Here is a 7,139-nt window from a genome sequence, read left to right as displayed (position 1 = left end):
CCACCCCCACCACCGTGCAGGCGCTCAGAGACCTCTCCGTGCAGCAGGTGAGCAAAGGGAGAGAATAAGGATCGAAAGCAGAAGAGGTGGAACGACCTCCACTCCCATTTCCCTGGCCAGAGCCCAGTCACAGGGCCACACCCAGCTGCAAGGGAGTCTGGAAATGTCATCCGAGCTCCACGCCCGGAAAGAAGGAAAAAGAACACAAATGTTGGTGAGTAAAGCATTTATTTGCAGCCATACCTGGCAAGGTTTATCGGGCAAGATTCTGTCTGTTTGGTTAGTTACCAAGGTTAGCCTTGAGAAGGAGATTGACTGGAATTTAAGTAAATTGATTGAAAACAAAAACCAGACAGAAACCACCTCGGGCAGGAGGAACCTGATGGACAGCAGCAAGAAAAATAAAGGGGAAAGGTCCCTTCAGACTCCCTCTCCTGCTGCTGCAGTGCCAGCTGCCTCCTCCAGGCAGCCACCCAGCACCAGCTATCTCCTATGGAAGGTGGGGATTTCCTGCCTCAGAGAGGGTGGTTTCACTCCTGGTTTCTTGCGATGACCCAAGAGACCACAGGACCGGGCCTCCTCACATACTCGTAAGTGCCCAGGGCATCTCACTGGGTTACTGGAAAAGTAGTAAGAACAGGAAACAGTTAGAAGATCCCAGGACACCCCTGGGGAGAACCATACCTGCAGCCCAAGCTACAAGGTCAGGCCCTTTACTTACATCAGTGGGTCTCTTTTGCTAAGCTCGGAGCTACTCAGAGGCAGAATTTCTCTGGAGTCCCAGGGCCTGGGGCAGCATCTGGCACGCAGTGGCCATGAATCCAACTCCTCCCTGAACCACAGCCTTCCAGAACCTGGTCTGGGAAAACTGGATCCCGTTAGCTAGGACACCCAGACCTCAAGGACAGGCCAACAGAACGCTGGCTCAATAACCTGGCTCTATTTTCCAGATGAGTCACCAGAGGACACAGCCCAAGGGGCATTACTAAACTCAGTCCCTTAGGGTTTTTTTTTGCCTGCTAAGCGTATGTACAAACCAGAGTTATTGGCCAAAACACAAGTTGGAACGTGGGAGGGGATTACCTATTCCTGGAGGAAGGGAAGAGATACTTAGTAGCCCCCGGATCGGGTGTGTTTCCTTCGTGAGGGCGTTTCATCTCCTAAAGACTGCATAAAGGTGATATTTGGGTGCCCGTTTTGCAAATGAGATAACGGGAGCTCGGGAAGTATAAGTAGTTTCCGCAAGGCCGCCCAGGCAGTGAGCGGTTGCCTCCGGCTTTGAACTCCAGTCCTTCTTCAAACCTGCTGTCTTCTCACATACCGTGATGCTGGCCTCCTCCCACCGACGAGCCTGCTTCGGATTCTGTGTCCCTGCTCTCTGCCTGCCCCTCCCCTGCTCATGTTCTGTCTCTCTCTCTCTGTCGATAAATAAACATTAAAAGTAATTAAAAAAAAAAAAGCTGTAAAGACAAACAAGGAATAAAACTCAACAATACATAAAACCCCAGGGGACAAGAATAGCTGTCATTAAGGAGACTGCCTGTCATCTAGGACACTGGCTTGCTAAAATCTTAAGTCTTTTGCATGTCCTGGTTTGTTTGGTTTTTTATTAAATTTTTTTAATGTTTATTTGTGAGAGAGAGAGAGAGACAGAACATGAGCAGGGGGAGGGGTGGAGAGAGAGGGAGACACAGAATCCAAAGCAGGTTCCAGGCCCTGAGCTGTCAGCACAGAACCCAATGTGGGCTTGAACCCACAAAGATCATGACCCGAGCCCAAGTCGGACGCTTAACCGACTGAGCCACCCAGGCATCCCTGCATGTCCTGGTTTAAATGCCACCTCCTCTAAGGAGCCACTCCCCGGAAGGAATCCCTCTCTCCTTTGCCTGTACTGTTGGGCGGTTAGTCTAGAATTTATCATCTTCATTCCCCAAAGTCACTAAATTGTAATCCTACTGGAAGCAAGCAACCCACCTTCTTTGCAGTAACAAAAGTAAACTAATAGCCATCATTTGTCGGGTGCTCCTTATGTCCCATACGCTTTATTTTGTTATCTCCTGTAATACTCATGATACTCTTCCTTCGTTTCACCGATGTGGAAACTCACGGTCAGAAAGATCACTCATGGGGGCCAGGATCCAAACCCAGATCCAAGACTGGACTCTCTCCAATATATGACAACGCACAAAGTATTTACTAAAAAAACATTTGTTTCATATTTGTAAGTTCGGGGGTTCCAACCCCATCACCCTGGGTGTCACCTGAAAGTGAACGTGATCATGTATCCATTTTTGATTGCTGCCTAATAAATCGCCCCAAAGCTTAGTGGCAGAAAAAGACAATCATTCCACTTGCTCCTGATACTAAAGATCAGAAATTCTGGCAGGGCTCGTTAGGGACCACTCCTCTCTGCTCCCCGAAATCGCTTTTTTCTTCCTTGTGACCTCTCTCTCTACGTATACTCTGGGCTGTTTACACGGCAAGTATGTTTCTCTCCAAGTTGAAAGCAAAAGCTCTCTTAAAAAGCTTCTTAAATTTCAGAATGTCAGTTCTGCCGCATTCTACCGGCCAAAGCAACTCACAGGTCCAACCTAGATTCCAGAGGGTGGAGAAATGAACCCCCACCAGTGGGTGGGAGGAGCAGTGAGGACACAGCACAGAGGGACGTGGACCTAGGAGAAATCAACCCACAGGGGCCTTGTTTAGCCATCGGCTTGATACAAAGGACAGATTCTGGTCAGAGCACAGAGCTGCAGGATTAACCGTCCACTCCCTTCAAGTGCCACTCCTGACCTGGAAATCAGAGCACAGCTGCATCAGACCCAGAACTTTCTCCTTTCTCTGCTTTGGTCAGGGTTTGCTATGATAATCCTCACACGTACTTTACAAAGTTATCGACGAACAGTAGCACTTGTACAGAATTGAATGGGCTCTAAGTTAAGCCTTCTCGCCAACCAGGAGTTTTGTTGTGGCAGGGACCACGTGGACCCTTCGGGACCCCGGAAACCATCACTGGCACTGGCACCCCACTGGACACAAGGCACAAAACGGCCCCCGCCGGCACCAGGAGACACTCAACTTGCCCCTGAGCCACTCTTTCAGAGTCAGAGCCTCTCAAGTGGACATTTCATTATCTGGAAATCCTACCACGTGGAAAATTCCTGACGGGGCAGGAACTGGAGGAAAAGAAGCTATCTGTCAGGAGAGATGATTCAAGACCACCAATTAGTGCCGGGAGAGACACAGCCGGTCCTTACTCAGCCTGCCGATCAAGAGCAGACGCCGACACTCAATACTCTCTTCAAGGCGTGTGACAAACCACTTTTTCAAGTCCGCTCACTACCTGCATAGTGAATTGTATGAGCTCCCAGCAGATTCAGGTAGTACATGATATCTGCAACGGGGGTGGGGAGTGCAAAAAGGGGCTCTTCTTAAAGATGCAAGCCGAGTGTAAGGAAACCAACAAGGAGTATTGCGATGCCCTGGAGTCCACAGGAGCAAGGCTCCCTGTCAGCCATGGTCTCCTGGCTGGGAGAATACCCTGCGATGCCCCCCTCCTGCCACCCCAATCTCCTACCGGTGCTGGCCATTGTCTGATTCCAACCAGAAGAAGCCACAGGGCAATGGAACCCATAGAAGCAGTCTTTCAGGATCAACTTCCCAGGGCACAGGGCAAAGAAGAGAAGAGAATGGGGCTGGAAGGACAAATGGCAGATGATCCAGCATACAGCCCCTCGGCTAAGCAGCACACCCGGGGGTGTTCCTAAAGATCGCTCCCTGTCGTGCCTGACTCAACAGTCTTTAAAATCCAGTTTTACCCCATCCCACGTTTTCAGGGAAGAAGGATAGTACACTGGGATTCGTCCAAGAGATACCCTCCAGGGCTCAGTGCTCTGACGTATACATTTCAGATAAGAGCTTGGGTTTCCTGGAGTTGCCGTGTGAAAATCCAGTGAGCTCGTGAATGCGTTGCATCCTTCTCAAGTATAAAGCAATCCACAGATATGCTCCATCACATGTGATGGGGGCGGGAGGGCACAGATACGAAGCCACACCTCCAGTGAAGGACACGTCTCGGCCAGTTCTGTCACACCCATGACCGCGTGCACATCACTCCTCGACCACAGGTCCAGGCAAGCTCCCAGATCCCTCACGGCCACCTCTGCTCTGACGCGTGAGGCCAGCGAGGAGTCCGGCCGACCCTGCAGCGTCAGTGATGACCGCCTGGGAGGACGTTGGGAAGTCAGTCCCTCGGCGGCATGCCTGATGAGCTGGACATCCGTGAATGTCATCCGAGGTTTTGTTTTAGGAACACTCTTCTCTCCAGAGAGGCCCTGGGAGAGCATTGAAACCCCCAAGGTTTATTTAGGGGCCTGTGAAGTAAGTCGGGGACGCCAAAGTGCGCAGTCCCCGGGGAACAGCCTTACACGGGCTGCTGGCCAGAGGGATTCAGGAGTCGGCCGAGCCCAAGGCCGTCCCTCCGCACCCTCACAGGACCCTTGCCAAACTCTCGGCAAAAATGGCTCCAGAATTTATGAGGCCAAAAGAGGCTTTTAAATAATTTTTATTTTATTTTTAAAAGAAATTGGAAGAGTGCAGCGGGAACAGCGATATCCCTCTCAGAGGGGGTGAAGCGGCACGAGAGCCCGTGGAAATGGGGCAGAAGCAATTACCATGTATGTGCCCACTTGACTTACAAGTAAAATACCCATTTTAGGGGCCCCTGGGTGGCTCAGTCGGTTGGGCGGCCGACTTCGGCTCAGGTCACGATCCCACGGTTTGTGGGTTGGAGCCTCGCGTCGGGCTCTGTGCTGACAGCTCGGAGCCTGGAGCCTGCGTCGGATTTTGTGTCTCCCTTTCTCTCTGTTCCTCTCCAGCTCATGTTCTGTCTCTCTCTCAGGGATAAATGAAGATCTAAAAAAAATTTTTTTTAATAAAAAAACAAGTAAAACTCCATTGGAGGGGGGAAGGAGGAGCAGACTCTGCCTGTCTTTCCCATCTAGTGGCTCCCTGCTGCCCAGAAGACAACAATGCCCCAAGTTCCTTAATCTGGCCTCTCAGAGCCTCCCAACTGGCCCCGGGCCGATTTTTATAAATTTATTTCCCAACACTGCACCTTTACAGGCTCACAATTCTGGTGTTAACCTGGTGGTCAGTTGCACAGGCTTCAGAGCTGACACGGCAGCTTTGCAATCGGGACTCCGTCCCTTGCTCTGTTGTGTGACTTTGGCCAAGGTATTCAGCCTCCCTGACTCAGGTTTCACACCCTAAAAATAATGGCGTTTGCCCACAAATTAACACGTTGGCTGACCAACCCCCTCCCTACCTGCGCCCCCCCCCCACCCCCCTGCCAAAAAAACAACTCAGTAAATAGCAGCTGATAGCAAACCAGTCTCCTGGCTGTGCCATGTCCTTTGCTCCCAGAATCCTGGCCGCCCCGCCCTCCACCGATACAAGCCCACCCCAAGTTCAACATCTCCAGCTGCTCTAACCACACAGGCCTCTCCCCTGGCCTTGACCTCCGATCCACCAGAACGCCGGATAAACCAGTCACCCTGCAAAGGTCACCACCACGAGATAAGAAATACTGCTGGGTTCAGCACCCAAAAAGCCAAGTTCACATCACAGCCTCTCCGATGATTCGCCACCCGACCTGCTCCCCAGTCACTCAGCCTCTCTGGACTTCCATTCCTCTTCTCTAAAATAGGGAGAATGACCCCTTCCACTCACTGTGGAAAGTCAACAGGATGATAACATGGGAGGACTGTGTAGTTCTGAAATATCTGAAAAACCCCGGTATCTGCTGAAAAACCCAGGGTGCTGATTCAAATATCCAGGCCACTCCAGTTCACCATCACTAACAAGCAGAATTTCCATGGACTCCTTGCTCTTTCCCCATGCCCATCCCTGAAAAGTGAAAAAAAATTATGTTCAGTTTATGTTGTTGCTCAGACCACAGGAGTTCTAGTTCTCATCTGAAGGTGCTTCACAGTTTACAAGCCACTCATACATCCCCATGCCAAGGACTCTACAGTTGATTGGAATAGCCAGCCAGAGTTCCCCAAGTCAGCCTGGGTCACTGCTCTCCCTCCAAACCCCCCGGGCCCAGGGCTTATAAGATTACTTGAAAACCAGAGAGCAACCCATCCCACCTGCAAAGGGCCAAAAGCCCATGGGAAAACGGGATTCTTTGGAATGCCCAGTCACATGTAATAGAATCAAGCCAGAGTTCTGTAACCCGAGAAATAAAAGGATTGCTTCTTTTGTTTTATTTCTTGCAAAGGGCAAATCTAGCCCTTTGTCCTTCCCCTGAAGTTTACGGCCCCGGAACAGACAAGGAGAGCCCAATTTACCAACTCCGGCTGCCTGTCAAGGCCATGCTAAGCCACCATGTTTCTTTCATTTTGACCTTCTTGGCTGACATTTCTTGGTCTAGTTGATAACGCACAAAGTGTGCATTTTCTTCGAGATAAAGGAAGCTATCTAGGGGAAGCAGATTTATCTGTTAGCACAAAAAGATTAGTCAACTTGTTTAATGCTACACAGCGCCACAGCTGGGGTTAGAACCTACGGCCTCTAACGGTCTAGGTTACCTCGGTGAGGTAAACAGTGGAAATCCTGAGGTGGGAAGAACATACTTAAGTCTGATTGGCAGTCTTGGCAGCTGGACTGTCAATGAGAAAACCCACTGGTCCCACTTCTGCCCCTAGTTCACTGTATAACCTTGAGTAAGTCAGTTCCCTTCTCTAAGGTTCATTTCTTTGTTGTTTAAATGAAAGGTTAGATTAGGTGAATTACAGCAAGTGTGTGTCTGTGCCCCATGAGCTCACTCACCAAAGCCCATGCAGACATTACTAATCAATCTCAGCACCCTTTCCCAGGAAGTAGGACACAATCCAGTGCTTCAGGCCATTGTCACCAGAGGCCAGAACTGGCACATAAAATAAGTAAAACCTACTTGCCATCCCTGAGCTAGATAATTTCTAAGGATTTTTACCAGTCTTGACATTGTGTGATCTATGAGGGGTTAAAAAAAAAAAAAACAAAAAAACAGAAATCAGGAAACCTGGGGCCATGGCAGCACCCTGCCTCTTTCAGTGCCCCTGAGGAAGGATCTCAAAATCTGGGTCTCTGCTGCC

The sequence above is a fragment of the Felis catus genome, chromosome C1 (genome assembly GCF_018350175.1).
Source record: "Felis catus isolate Fca126 chromosome C1, F.catus_Fca126_mat1.0, whole genome shotgun sequence".
NCBI lineage: Eukaryota > Metazoa > Chordata > Mammalia > Carnivora > Felidae > Felis > Felis catus.
This window is presented reverse-complemented; position numbering follows the sequence as displayed.